The 16,076-nt window shown below is 34.6% G+C and overlaps 1 long non-coding RNA gene across 1 annotated transcript in view; it reads left to right on the top strand.

Annotated features, from left to right (window-relative positions):
• The window catches only part of LOC119254707 (uncharacterized), an 847,730-nt gene that overhangs the window by 371,358 nt on the left and 460,296 nt on the right, over window positions 1-16,076 (top strand). The window contains exon 2 of the long non-coding RNA XR_008553383.1: window positions 2,036-2,079. This is a non-coding gene — a long non-coding RNA (uncharacterized LOC119254707). The remainder of the gene's footprint in view (window positions 1-2,035; window positions 2,080-16,076) is intronic.

Below are 16,076 nucleotides of genomic sequence, written 5' to 3'. Positions count from 1 at the left end.
ACATCTGGCCTCTATAGCAGAGCCAAAAATTGAGAATGTACCATAAAAGTTACAATGTATAGTTTTCAACTACATGAATTTCAACTAACTTTCCCAGTTCCTTCTTTTAGAGTGGAGACCTGCTGTTTTCATGAGACTTCCTTTCTTACCTTCTCCTCCATATGCAACCAGGGTTGTTGAACCAATAGACATTTATTATCTCATACTTTCATGGGCACAAGATCTGAGATCAAGGCATTGACAGGATAGAATTCTTCTGCGGCCATCTGGGTTCTCCCTGTGTATTTGCATTGCTCTACCTCTGTGTGCGTGTCTTTTTATTTTGCTTATAAGGCCACAGTCAAAATGGATTAATATTCACTCTAATGACCTCATTTAACATTTGTTACCTCTGTAAGGTCCTACCTATAAATACAGTCACATTCTGTAGAACTGGAGACCAGGACCTTAACATAAGAATTTGGGAGGGAGACACATTTGAACCCACAATCGGTAGTTGTATGAACAATAACAAGAAAGCCATTACTCATATTTGTTAAAGATGTTTTCTTAATACTTGTTTGCTTTGCTTAATAGTCATTCTTTGAGTATATAGGTAAAGTTACTAGGACAAGTCAGTCATTAAAAATGGAAAATACCCAGCTTGGAATATGAGTGTGTAGGGGTGTGTGTGTGGAGGTGGTGACGAGGGGCATTAGATGTATATGAAATATTGAAGTTTACTTTGAAATCTACCACAAAGAGACATTTGAAAATTCAGAAATGAATTTGTAGCATGTAAGGCTGTGAAATAATGGCAGGAATTCTTGTTACTAAATCTTTCCATCTGAAATAAATATAGTTGTTTCTCTTCTCCATGATCTCTTTCCCAGTTTTGAGTCAACTCATATTACTCAGAGTACAAGTAATAGTTTCCTGGATGACTGTGTTGGCAAATCAGTTTGTCTTCTTGTTTCTAGTAATACTACATACTGGTTAACTGATGATCAAATAGTGAAACTGCTGTAAGGAATCTTTCACTACACCTTTCAGCCTGACATCACACCTGTTCTGTAACAATTCATTCTAGACTATCTTCTCAACTCATTTCCCAAAGATTATAAAGATAACCTGATAAGTCTCTTTAATTCCAATATGTTATTCTTCCTTATTTAGGACTTGAACTCCCTGATTAATGAGCAACAAAAGTTAGGTTCCAAGAATCATGCTATTATTTAGCATATTTTTTCAAAGCATAAATAAATTTTATATTCTTAAAATATGTGTGTCATATTTGCTATCACATTTTTGTTATCTTCCTCATTTGTACAATGTATTTTTTTATACTTACACATAATTATTCTTTTAGAGTCTCATCTATCATCCTGGAACAGAGAACTCCACAGGTTTAAATAACCACATAGTTTATTCCAAAACTAAGAACTCTACAATTATTTTGCCCCAGTGGTTCTCTATCTTTCATTTGTCTGCCATGTATTAGGATTGATATTGCTGATTTGGAACCCTCAGTGAGTCTTGCAACGAATCAGCAAACTGTGGCCAGGGGTCAAATCCCAAATAAATGGTTGATTTTGTCAATAAAGTTTAATTGGAACATAGCTATACCTATTCCTTTACTTACATAGACAGCATGGAATAATTGGGAAATAGACTACATGCCTGTAAAGGCTAAAATATTTACTTTCTGCCCCTTAGAGAACTTTGCCAATCCCCATGTGATTTAAAAAAAAAAAAAAAAAACTATGAAAAATACGAGCATCTCTATTTTTTTTTCCTTAATGCATTCTAACCCTCAGTGATATGTTTAAAGAATTCCTTCCTAGCCATAAATTTTAAGATCAATTTTCAGGATTTGCTTTTCCATGGGGAATAGTCGTTATTGTCACTGTCTAAATACCACCTATCTAAATAGTAGCTTTGTTAATATACTTTTTTTGGCAGTATAATTCCTAAGTTTACTATGAAATATTCAGTTTTTATATTTTCATTTTATATATATATATATATATATATATATATATTTTATTTCTTTCAGTGCCACTTTTGTTTGGAGATGGTTGCTGAAATGTAAACTGAATGGTAAGTGATACAACATTTCCTAATGTGATGTACCTATGTTGAGTACATATTTTGGCATCCTGGTCCTCAAAGCTACAAATCAAAAACTAGTCTATTCTCTTCTTGCAGATAAATTACATAGAGGCATAGTTTATTTTTTATTTATCCTTCCCTGAGTGATATGGAAGATGAAAAAGTACAAAAGTTAATTGCAACACTGCACAATGGCAAAAGGTAATTGAATTCAATGATTTGGAGAATGTCTAATGTTTATGCTAGTCATGACATATTTTAAGGAAAAACAAAGGACAATATAAATAAGGGAAAACTAGTCTCAATGGAACTATACTATAAACAATGTAAGTTGCTTAGATTTTATTTTCTTTGAATTTGTCCCTCCATGAAATATCAGAACATATCTGAAATTATTTTTTTTCTACATGGCTTAAAAATCTGGAGATAGAGTTCATTCTTGTTCTAGAATCAAAATGGATAAAATTTTTAGTTTGTTTTATGCAACAAAGTAATAAATTACTGTCAGAAAATGTTACATTTCTCAATGTTTTGTCTGTGCTTTCAAAATGACCCACACATTAGTTATGCTTTCTGATACATTGTTTTTTCTTTAATCAATAATCATTTATATATTACAGGCTATGTATGTAATAATATGTGAATTAATAGAACTTATTAGTTTTATATGATTTAATCTTAAACTAAGCATTTTTGAGTTGATTTAATAATTTTAACAGTGGGTAATATTTTCTGTTGTTGTTCATATAAAATTCAACTTAAAATGGCCATGAATTCTAAGTCATGGGTTTTATGCATTAGGGAAATGTAGTTTCTTTCCTGACTAATAATTTAGATATTCTCTGGAAACTCTTTGAATCCATGTAGCTTAACTGTGAAGCAATACAAAAGGAAGGAATCTATTTTTGATTGGGCTGTCTAACAAATCAGATGGGTAATTTGAAAAAAAATTGTCATTTGCATCTCTCCAGAGTTTATTAAATAAAGATTTTTCCTATTGCATTTCTCTTTTCACTATTTGTGAGTAACAATATTTTTTAAATCACTGCACGCAAATATGATAATGTTGGACAATTATAACCTATATGCTAAGTATCAGTTGAAGACAGGCTGAAGTCGACAAGTCTTCAGCTTTTAAAATGGCCCATGAAAATGTAGAAAGATTAGAATAAATAAAATGACAAAAGGAAATAATTAAATCAATACATAGAAAAATACAGGAGTTGCAGTGGGAGAGACCCAGTTATGGTGTACAAGTAAGAGTACTTCTAGTTGAATGTGGTATCAATATTGTGGAAAGTGAGGCCAGCTGGTGATGCTGTGTTTGGTTATTCACAGTATTTTAAAGTTATCATTTTAAAAATACTGATATGTCGAGGTAACTTCCTTAAAAATATTTGACATATTGTATGAATTAGGTACTAATTGATTGATAGTCATATTAGAAAGGAGAGAGTGTAAGAATCTAGAAAAAATGCTAATAAAGGCCCTCTCAAAAATTAATCTGGGATGATCTATCTACTTAGCCATGTTGTTGAAACTGAACAGCCATGGATTGCATCCAAGGAAGCAGACTTATGTTTGGGTTCTTTCGTACCTCTCTAAAAGGCCACTGTGTGAGTACCAGTATGTCTATATTTCACTTAACATGACATTAAGGAATTCTTAAAGAGTATATGCATTGGCATGTTAAATGAGGAGAAAGTAGTGGCTTCTTTGTGGTCCTGAACTGGATACATGAGGAACTGATTGGCATATATATTTCAAATACTTCATCTCAGTGGATGGAATAAGACATGGGTAAGCAGCTATTTATAATATGATTAATTCAAATGTCAAGAATTATTTCAAAAGCTTACTCGAGGATCTAAAATTATTGGTTTCCACAATACAAAGTATGACTTTCAAACTGGTTAAATTATTCTTTCTGATATGTATACCCTGATGAGCAAGAAAATCATTTTTCTAAAGTCATTAGTTAAAATTTTCCAGCTATATGACTCTTACTAAATTTGTTTTGCAATAATACTGCATATCGATAAAATGTCCAAAAGGATATATGAATGTTCTAAAATAATCAAGACTGCTTCAGGTTTACATTTGTCAGTACAAATTATTGCTGAAGATGTAATTTGGATGTTGATACCTACTGTGAATGAATGAATTTTTATTTGTAAGTGACATTTTGTAGCCTTATAATCCCTTGTGACTCTAAGGTCTATGAGGGTACAGATTCTGGTTTATTATTGAATGCTGAGGAAATAAATAGCACTCAAAACAAAAATATCTTGATAAATATTTGCTGAATTAATACATATATTATTCATGGTAAGACTCTGGATTCATGGATTAAATTGTTCATGGTAAGACTCTGAGTATATTATTAACATTTACTTGCAACATATACAAAGCACCATCCATGTTTTTTTATAAAGGATGTGCATTGCAGATGTTTAAGAGCAAGGACTCTGGACCCAGAACTTCTGGTTGAGAATTCTGGTTCATTCATGTACAGGAGCTTGTGCCATTCTTAGAGTGCATTTTCATCATCAGAAAAACCTGATTGAGTGGATCGTGTAATGTTCTCAGATGTGTTCTTATCACACAGTAAGCACTGTGTGGTTCCTAGTAATAATTATTATCATTGTGTTTTTGCTTTTGTTAGAAATCATACTAGTCTTCTATGCTTAAGGAGTTCATATTCTAGTAGAAGAAATAGATAAAAACAAAACTAACTCGAATATAAATGCTGATGCTTATCAGAAATTTGAATTTAAAAAAATACTAAAAGGCCTCACTGGTGGTGCAAAGGGTTAAGATGCAACCTATGAAGCTGTCCGCAGCTACTGTAGCATGAGTTCGATCCCCAGCCAAGGAGCTACCCACATGGTGCAGCAGACCTCTCCTGACTTGCACGCTGATCCCCTCAGCAGTATATTTCAGTAGATCCTCCTGTTCTGCTCCCCTCTCTGTCTCTGGTGAATCCTCTCACCCCCCATACCTCTGGCCTGTTCCCCAGTCCTTGTATGCATAAATAAATAAATCTTCAAAAAAAATAAAAAAAAAATACTTGAGGGGAGTAGAATTTCAAAATAGTTCCTGAAGGTGGTCTCTCCTTAGCCTGACCCTGAATGATTTCATATTATTATGAAATTTCTCATGTATATTTCTGTGTGAAAAAATAGGAAGGGGGCAGCAGAGCTGTAGGAAGTAGTTAAACCTAAAGAAGCTTGAAACCATCAAAGCAGCATTAGCTCTAAATGGTTAGCAAATAGTGTAATTTATTAAATAACATTCTTTTGAAACCTATTTTATGCCATTCCCTGCTAACATTTAAGCTCTAATTTGACTTTCAAGGTCAGTCAATGTCAAGGACCAAACTAGCTCTCCAAACTTAACTTCCAACTTTTTCTAAATACCAGTCCTATTTAATTGTATGCTCCACCCACTTTTCCTCTCTTGCTGAATATCACCATGCTTTTATACATTTTCCCCTCTATCTCAAAGCCTCTTACATGTAATGCTGTTCAAGATAAAATTCTAACCATCTATAAAATTCCTTTTTCAGATGTCATTTCACTTATAAAGCTTTCCTTGACTTTCTGAGATATTTCAAAATTAGCAGATAGGCACCAAATTCAGGAGCACACATACCCAGCCATACTCACACAGTACAAAATGGTAGATTAACTTACCAATTTATTTAATCAGAGATAGAAAATCTTACTATAAATCAGTTTGGCCACCCAGAACTGGAGCAGATGTAGCCTATTTAGAATCCCTTGTCTCCCCAAACCATTAAATACTGGGCAGTGATAATGTCCACATCAAGGAGAACCTCCTGATTTGAGGAGCTCAATTTCTTGTGGCTCTTCACTGTTTCATAATAGGTGTTTTCATTACAATCTATGAAGAATCAAACATACAATCTGTTTCCATTTAAGGAAAACTTCAATTCCCTAATTCTGAACTAATCTCAGTTATGGTGAGGGGGAATCTGTAAGTGTTAGGGGGGAGAGCATGGCAGGAATACTGTGTCAGTAGGAATTTCATTGAGAGTTCCAACACTGAAGACAACTCACTTTTCAGTTGTCCCTATGTAATATTGGACCTTTTGTTTCCTGGTTTCCTTAGAAATTTCTATTTTGAGCCAGGCTCCAGACTTGATACCACGGACTGTTAGATAAGATACAGCTTTATGTTCATTGACACCATGGTGCAGTAGACCACACAGATCAATATCCATATATTTTGAATGATAAACTTTGTCACCATAAAGGCAAATATTGAGTGCTATGGAAGAATGTAATGAGACACCTAATTCATTGTATGGGAATGCGAGAGGTACCTTGGAGAAGGTGACCCTTGAGGTGTTAATTGTTAATTATCAAGGTAAAGAAGATGGAGAAAATGCACCAATCATATAGAATACTTTATAAAAGTGAAGGATATCATACTTTCATGGTGCTGAACATGATTCACTGTTCTGGTTAAAGAGGCCCTCAATATTGGGACACATTCTATGCTTTAGGGTCCAACTTCTATTAGGTCCAGTTCAGCAAATTATTTTTGATGAATTACTTACTGTGGTCACATCATTGCATTATATGTTATTTAAAAAAATAACAATTCACTGAAAATATTTTGCATAGACCCATATGGTTGTGCATATGTCTACATTAGAAGACAGGTGATGGATAGGTAAGTAGGTAGGTGTGTAGATGGATGGGTGGATGGATGGATGGATGGATGGATAGATAGGTAGGTAGGTAGGTAGATAGATAGATAGATAGATAGATAGATAGATAGATAGATAGATAGATAAGTAGATAGATAGAGGAGTTTAGGCATTTTCTAAGATTCCAAATCATTAAGAATAATCTTGCTGCATGATACTGTTTTTGTGTTTTCATAATTTGAATCTGTTTCTGAATATTTTCATTTCAGGAATGACACTTTTATTGGCAATCTTTGAGTGTTCATCTTACGACTTGTAACACAATGATTTATTTGAAATGACTTTTTAGCATTCGATAAATGCTTGTTTACTGACTGACTTTCACAAACATTTAAGATAAGAATGATGGATATAGTGAAATAATTTTGCCAACAGGAAGCTAACTGGGTGTCAAGATCTGTATACAACGTAAATCACAAGGACATGAATGTCTCACAACTGCCTGGGGGAGAACACAGATGCACTTTTCCAAGCAACAGATTCACTTTTCCACAGCTTATGGCTGAGAAAAAGGCTTTAGGCAGGACCTACCAGACTATTCTTGAGACTGATAGTGAGTAAATCCACACAGAGGCTTACATTATTATAGCATTGTAAAGTGTGCCATGCAGCAGTGCCTACATATCATAGACAATAGATAAAACCACACTTAGAAATTAAACACTCAGCTGTTTTTGCAAGCCTACTGTAAGTCAGCCTATTATGTTATTCAATTTCTCCAGCATTTTTTAAAAACAATTGTTCAAAGGGTATGGCATTTTTCCCCATTGTTAAACATATATGTTGATATGCAACTATAAATCTATGTTTAATATACTAGCACTAATTCAGTGATAGTAAACCAACTCACAATAATAAACTACAAGGAAGCACTAGCACTGTGCTGGACCCAGGACTCAAGTATTAGATCAGGAATATCCTTATACCATGACTTTTTCTTGCTCTCCTTTCTAACTTCTTCCTCTGCAGTTTGGCTCTTACCATGTATACAGAGCTACCCTTTTGTGCCTGATACCCTACAACAAGAATGGAAACACCAATGGCAAGGAAAAAATTCTTTTTTAATCATTCTGGACAAAGTCCTAAAGACATAGATAAATTCAAAGCAGAGAGGGCAAATTATTTAATTATTTAGATAAGCTAGAACATCAAGGCCATATAAGGAAGGGGCTGCAATTTCTACATCACTGATGATATGACTATTGTATTTTTTTTTTTTTCAGAATTGATGATTTTGGTCATGTAGAGGAGATATCAGGAGAGAAAATGGCAAAGTTTTAGAAAGCTTTTGCAATATTAGTAACAGAGAATGAGGGCTGTCTTCTAGTCTCACTGAACAGAAAATCAGTTGCCAGTGTTTCTAAAGAAAAATCCAACTTTTTCCATTATTTTGTGGTTGAAACAAGACAGGAGAAGAATCACATGTTCAAGGTCACATACCAATTTTTTTCATAAAGAGCAAAGATATATTAGAATGAAAAATGAATAAAACATGAGTTAAAATATTAAGTCATAAAGATTCACATTAAACATAATAAACAGCAAATAAATATAGTAATGAGGGTAGACAGGAGCAAGAAGGAGACTGAGGTGTGAAAGAGGTTCCAAACAACAGATTTAGAAATTATTTTTCCTTTGTGATATTTCTCCCTCTCCCTTAGAAATTATGATAGTATGCTAATGTCCTAGCATAGTAGTGACATGACTAGATCTGTATATTTGAGACAGAACAGTATTGGGAATGAAGAAATTGTATACTGGTCAAATGGTCTAAGTCAGTGGTTCCTAACTTTTCAAGTTGCTAGTCTATTTTATATATATTTTTTTGCTTATTCCCACTGGATGTAGTTGCCTTTGTCCTCATGGAAACTACGAACAATTTTATATGCATGTATATCTTTGAAGACTCGTACAATTCCAAGGATCCTCAGTGATCCAAAGTCCATGACTTGGTGCTAAAAGAATTAAATATATGGATCTGAATGAGAACACTAACAATGAACATGAGGATCGAGAATGATTCACAAGGTAGATTTAGCAGAACTTTGTATCCCATTAGACTGGAAGAGAAATGTTAGGGAGAGGGTAGAGGGGAGCAGCATGAGGAGTAGGTCAGGGATTAGAGCAGTAGTTTAGATAAGACATAGTGTGGCTTGATATGTATTCAAGAGCTTAACCCTGTGCTATATCCCATCCTCCATGGCTTGGCTTACAATGGGTTTATAAAGACACTGAGAATGAGTTAGATTGGAAATATATTTTGAGGGGGGAGGTAATAGAATTTTTGGCTTTATTTGGTCAAAAATCATGCCAAAATTTGAGGAATGAACAATTTGGTGAATGGAGGGTCCATTTGTCACTTTTGGCAGCATGGAGGAGTAGAAGGATTATGTCTAAAACCAGAATTCATTATTGATGATCACAATCATTGTGCATTTGTTTTTCTTTGTGTGTTATTTTTGTTGTCTGTTTTCCCACTGCAATGCAATTTTCATACAAAGACACATTTATTGTTCTACTTTCAATGAACATATAGTATGACTCATAGTATATACTAAATAAGTACGAATGTTTTACCACAATCTCATATTATTTTTTTAAAGATTTATATATGCATACAAGAGCTGGGGTACAGACTAGAGGTGTGGCGGGTGAGAGGATTCACCAGAGACAGAGTGGGGAGCAGAACAGGCAGACTGACTGAAGTACACTGCTGAGGAGAGCAGTGGGTGAGTCAGGAGAAGTCTGCTGCACCATGTGGGTCACTCCCTGGCTGGGGATTGAACTCGTTCTGCGGTGGTTGTGGATAGCTTCATAGGTTGCTTCTTAACTCCTTGCACCACCAAGGAGGCCCAGACTCTCACATTATTAATGATAATTTTCTAGAAATAGATTGGGCTCAAAAATTAATTCAGTGTCATCTATAATTCTGCATTATTTTCTCTCTTTGAGCCTCAGTTACTTGATCTATAACAATAATTTTAAGACTAATTATAGGCCAACCTCATAAAATGTTAATGATGAAATAAATTAGTAAATGGAAAACAATAAAATGACTAATTAAATGTTTAAGAGTTCAGAGAATGTTGTCTATTAAAATTAAAATTATTATTTGTATAAAACCCATATTTAAAATGTTTGAAAACCAGAACTTTACCTATGGAAAATATCTCCTTTGCTAAATAATAATCACAAAGCACTTTGTACTTGAGATACTTTTACATACATTAGTTATCCTTTTTAGTTATATGGGTACTGGATTGTTTTAATATTTAAACAAATAGCAGCTAAATCTTGTTTCTGCTTTTTTTAAAATATTTATTATTTTTACATGCAAGACCTGGGTTGTAGGCCAGAGGTGGGTTGGGAGGGGGCGAGTGGAGTCACCAGAAACAGAGTGGGGAGCAGAACAGGCAGATTGAAATACACTGCTGAGGGTGGCAGCGGGCAAGACAGGAGAGGTCTGCTGCACCATGTGGGTTAGCTCCATGGTGGGGGATCAAACTCAGGCCTTAGCAGTGATAGTGTTGACACTTAATCCCTAGGCTACCACAGAGGCCCTTGCTTTCTTTTAATATGTGTGGTTGTGTAAGTACCAGTGATGACATGGGAGTATAGAGAACAGAGAATGTATGAATCAGAGACCACCATTGGTGGAATTTCAATAATGTGATTTAAAAGGTAGTCTAGATTGATTTTATGTCAACTTTAGTGCCCTTCCCTGTTGTAGATTTCTTTTTTCTTCTTCATATCAATTTGAGTGTTTCTGAGACTTTTAGTCCTGTGAGAAATGTACTGCTTGGACCCATTGTCTCTAAATAAAATATGTCTCTAGGGTTCTCCACCACATGCTACATACCCCGTACCATCCATCACCAAAGGGCCAGGAGAGGTTTAAAGGAGTCTCTGTCCATCAGAGAAATTCTATGACACACCTGCTATTTCATAGAAAATGAAACTTTTGAGATAAATATTTGATGTACTTTCATCTTCGTTCCAGTCCTCTCTCCTCTAAATATGCATTGGTAAAGAAATCTTTCAAGCAGAAAGGTGAGTCACCTTACAAAGCCGGAGACTGCAAAGACGATTATTCTTCCTTGCCACGCAGGTCATTTATTATGGATGAGAGATACAGAAGCCTCATCCCATCACCAGACTCTATGTTGTTAATGCAAAGGGCTTTGAAGTTGGTTTTGTGTGACTGGCAAAATTTCCTATGACCAAAAGGACATTCTGTGAATCTTAGCAAAGTTAACTTCCCATGCAAATATTTAAGTAATATAGGGTGCCTAGGATGAGTTCCCATAATATAGGATCTTAGAAACATTATGATATTTCAAAATAATTTTTAACTTGCTGAAATATTATCCAATTATTTTATATCTAGTATGCACTAGCTCTTCCATGAAAATATTATAATTCTAGTTAACATTATCTTGCCCAAAGTTTGATCTCAAACCAGGGACATCTTTATAGGTCTCAGGCTTTTTCTATTATATCTAGCTTCTTATTAAATTATTTTAGATGGGGAATGTTAGGTACTTTTGGTTGCTGATGGGTTCTGTGTATAATCACTAGACTGCCTGCTGGAATGTTTGATTAAAATGTCAATGCAGATGTTGGAAAATATAGACTTGTCTCTTTTGAACTCCTCCTCCCTACATATCCCTTGCCCTCCCCTCCCCTCTCTTCCCCTCCCCTGCCCTTCGCTCCCCTCCCTTGTTCTCTGTTCTCTCTCTCTCTCTCTCTCTCTCTCTGCTGTATGTTTCATGCTAGATCCTTAATGAATGTTAATTTATGATTATGTTTTAAAGTTTATTATGATTAATGTATTTTCATCAATAGTGGACTCCTTAAGGGACTGTGTCAATTCAATATGAAAATTTAGTTGATTGTAATGTAATTTAAAATGAGACAATAGAAGAGTCACGGTAAATAATCTCCAACTGTTTTGATAATGGTAGAGAACAGTGTCTTTATGTCTTTATGTGGTCAACATTTACTGAATGCTTTCTACAAGCCATTGCCCCTCTAATCATTTGATATGTGCTAACATTTCATGATTATAACAATGCTATTAGATAGGTATTATTATAAACTTTATTTTCCAGATGAGGAAGCTGAGGCATTAAGCTGTCAAATAAATGGTCAAATCAAGTCACCACACAGACCCCAGTGTCTAACAACTAGAGCACTCTGCAGTCCTTTCTTAAATATAATTTTGAAATTGGGAAAATATTGTTACTTAATTTATTTTCCATTATTTCAAATAATATTATTTGAACATGCTGTGTGCCCAAAGCACTAAGCAAGGGACCTGATGAGTTGTTCTACCTAAGGAGAATATACACCTAAGTACAGGCACACACATAAGCATTGTGAGGCCAAGCAAAATGGCGGACATAATGAAATTAACAAAAGAACCATGGGAACATGAGTGAAGATGTCATCATTCTGAATGAGGAATCTAGGAAAACTTGGAAGGACACCTGGTTTTGGAGGTGGGTGAGCTGAGGTGACATACATCTGAAGAGGTGCGAACCTATACCCCGAATCATACACAGTGTTGTGAGTCAACATCACCCCAATTAATAAAAAATTAAAAGTTCACTGGCAAGAGGAAAACAGAATGGTTAGTGAGATGAACAGAATGTCAAGAAAAAAATAAGGATGGAGAAATGAAAATCCATAAATTTCATAAATGAAAATCCATGAATTTGAAAACTGAAAAAACTAGCAGTGAATAAATGGAAATAATTCTTCCCAGATTCATTGTGTCTAGCTCAGTGGGGAGCTTATTTAAAGCAGACAGATTCTATTTCATGTCACCGAGAGTCTATTTCAATTGGAAAAGGTTGGAGTTTGTACATGTGTTTTGTGTTATCTTAATGAAATCTATAGTTACTTGTTAATTATCAGATAATTGTGTTATGATTCCTCTTTCTTCTGGTATATCTTTGGTGACTTGCCAGGTTTTGTGCATCAGTGCTTTCATAATAGACTCTTAAGTCTCACCTGGCTTCATCCCTCACACGTGGAAGGTGGAAAAAGCATGTAAAGTTAAGCATAAACATATGTATGACACATCATTGTGGTTCTTATACTCAGCACCTTAAAAAGATATTCCCTAGATTTTACCCTTTTGTTTTGTTGATATGTATTTCTAGATAATCCAGTTCTATATTTCTTTAAACATTCTTCTTTATCACACAATTTAGAAGACAAGGAAAACATACAGTCTCAAAGGAAAAGTGAAAATGCAAATTGTGTATAATGTAATACATTTGACTACATATATATGCACAAATAAGGGATCATTAGAAGACAGGGAGGGTTTCCCTCACCCAGGCTTTTTACTGTATAGTTTGCTCTCTTATCACATACTTCCAGTTTGGGAACTTATCTTAGCTATTACTTATTGGGCCTCTCCAGACTATGCTTCTTACCATCTGCCTTGCAAAACAGGGCAATATCTGTTCTCCCTTAGCAAATCCTTTTCCCAGCACCGATGCCTCTTAAAACCTCCACGTATTGTAAGTGAACACACACTCACACAGATGCAATGGTGTTTGTGTGTGTTTGTGTATGCCTCGGTGTGACTGGTGTATGCATATATGTGTAAATGATGATTTACCTGCTTAGGGGATCTTCTTTTTATCCTCAACTTCTTGAGGTAGAATTGCTCATAACAAATTTGTTACTCTACTACCTTTCTTCCATCCTTCCATCTCCTAAGGCAAAATTGTTGTGTGATGTAGAGTCCAAGTAAGTTAGGCTACAATCCTTCTTATAATCTACAGAATCACAAAGAGATTGTGAGTGCTCCATACCTTTGTATAACTTGAGGCATTTCCCCTTAGACATGGAATGAGGATGGTTATTCTAATAATTGCAATAATAGGCATATTTGTCATATGACTGATATTGTACTAAAGATTTTGCATCCACTAATCCACTATTTATTTTTTAACTTTTTTTTTGAGATACTGGTTTACAACCCTGTATGTGATTCAGAGACATAACATCATACCTCCTTAGGTGTTTGTCATCATGCCATTATTGAATTTATCTTCACAAAGCTGCTTGAGATAAATAATATTAAACCCATTTGTAGATGAGAAGATAGAGTCTCATAGCAGTGATGTGTCAAGGTTTATAGAAGTAGAAAATAACTGCCAGTATTTGACACATGAGTCAGGATCCATTTTATGTAGAGAGAGAGTCTTTTTAGCTGACATTTAGTTTAGTGAGCAACTTCAATGCATAAGCTCATCTTTGTTTAGGTGTTAAGGATAAAGGGATGAACAAAAACAGGCAAATTCCTGTTTTTTATGAAACTTAGTTTTATTGGTTGTTTTTTGTAATGTTTTTATCCATAGAAGCTAATCAATAAAATATCTGTTGACTGAATAACTCTGAGAAACAAAGTGCCCATGGTGTTTGGTGATTAATGGGCTTTCAACATTTTTTATCAACTTAATATTTAACTCAAAATAATGTATAAAACCAAATAATTTTGATGGTGGGTAAGAATAAGCAACATTACATTTTACTTTAATCTCAGATTAAGGCATAATTATATTCTTTATGATTTAGTTCTGCTTTCCCTCTATTTCCTACCATATCACACATGCAAAATAGACTTTAGAATCCAAGAAAGACTTCACTCATTTTAATGGTGACAACAAAAGGACATTGTATCCACTAAAGAGTCTTTAAAGACAGAACAGAGATGGGAGTTTTCTCCAACTACCTGAGTAATTCGGGCCACCAGATGTCACTACAGATTAAGCAATGGTTAAAAGCTTCCCTGTCTAACAGGCTTTTGATTTGTTAAGCAAGTACAAGAGGATGTTAATTTAAAAAAAAATAATAATAATATGATAGTGGCTTTGACATTTTTTCTCTCCCTTTCCTCCAAATGTGTCTGAAAGAAGTAAAGAATGCCTATGTTGCATGCATTATTGAATTTTACATAACTTTTGCCTTCTAATAAAAAAGAATAGATGCTATAGTTCAGCAGAGCATAATTTTTGTTTCAGCAATTTATTTGATTGTGAGCAATATTTTTCAAGCTCCATTTTTCTCTGACTTCATAAAAGAAGACTGTCCCAGCTCACTTATATTAATGACCCTTTACACAACTACCTTGCTTGTAAGGGTGCAGCATTGGCTGAGGATGTTTCCATTGTAATAGCCACCTATAACGGGTAGTTAATCATGAAGAAAATTCATTAGCTGAATGTCACCGGAAACCTATGTTGTGTGGCAAATGAACAGAGAACAGCCAGTTTGAGTTTTAATTTCTGCAATGAACTCTTGTTGTAAAACTCCTTTCTTCCATATGAAGTTGGGCAGAGAATTAACTGCATGACAAATAACTGGTGGAATCTGATGAGAGACCCTGATTAGGAGAGAATATGTTATTTCTGTAGAAATTTCCATTGGAAACTTCCTCAGTGGAAGAAGTTATTTTCTTACAAACTCCAAATGTTATTTCTTATATATATGTGTGTGTGTGTGTGTGTGTATTTACATCCTTGTCCATTTTTAAACAATATTTGGTTCCCCCCACCCCCTCCGGTGTAGTCCCCATAGAGTTCCCTTCACCAATGCACCTGTACAAATGTTATTTCTAAAATCATGATAACTAAGGAAACTGAAGCAGGTATTGTCTTTGAGCAAGACTCAAATTTAGGTCTGTATCAATCAGAATTCTTTTTTAAATCAACTTCAGTAAAATCTTATGGATAGAATGCTGGCTATCTCACATGTTGATTCAATATTCATTTAATAAATAGTTCTTGAGAAGCGACTCTACACAAGTTACTTTTTCAGGCTCTAAGAATGCACTGTTGTATAGGACTAAAACAGCCAACCCTTATGAAGTTTATCTTCTCTAATGGGGTGGAAGGATACAAAGTTGTGAAGAGAGAAAATAAGCATTTTAGCAAGAAATAATTTCCCACATGTACTATAAAAATGTAATAGTACAAGAATAACTAGAAAGTGATGGGGGATGAGAGGAGAAGATAACTATAGTAGGTTTCAAGCATTGTGAAGAGTAATGTAAAGATTTCACATTTACAACCTTTACTCCCTAGTCTAAGAAATATATTGACTCCCTATGTCATTACCAATTTGCAAATTCTCAGTGAAAAATATTAGCCCAGTTACTTATGATGAGAGCAATTAACTCTGCCTAATTAGACAGGGTTAAAGTTAGCAAATGACTTCAATTAGATTC

Source organism: Talpa occidentalis, unplaced genomic scaffold (assembly GCF_014898055.3).
Source record: "Talpa occidentalis isolate TD23 unplaced genomic scaffold, MPIMG_talOcc4v2.1 talOcc4.3, whole genome shotgun sequence".
NCBI classification, from domain to species: domain Eukaryota; kingdom Metazoa; phylum Chordata; class Mammalia; order Eulipotyphla; family Talpidae; genus Talpa; species Talpa occidentalis.
This window is presented reverse-complemented; position numbering and strand designations above follow the sequence as displayed.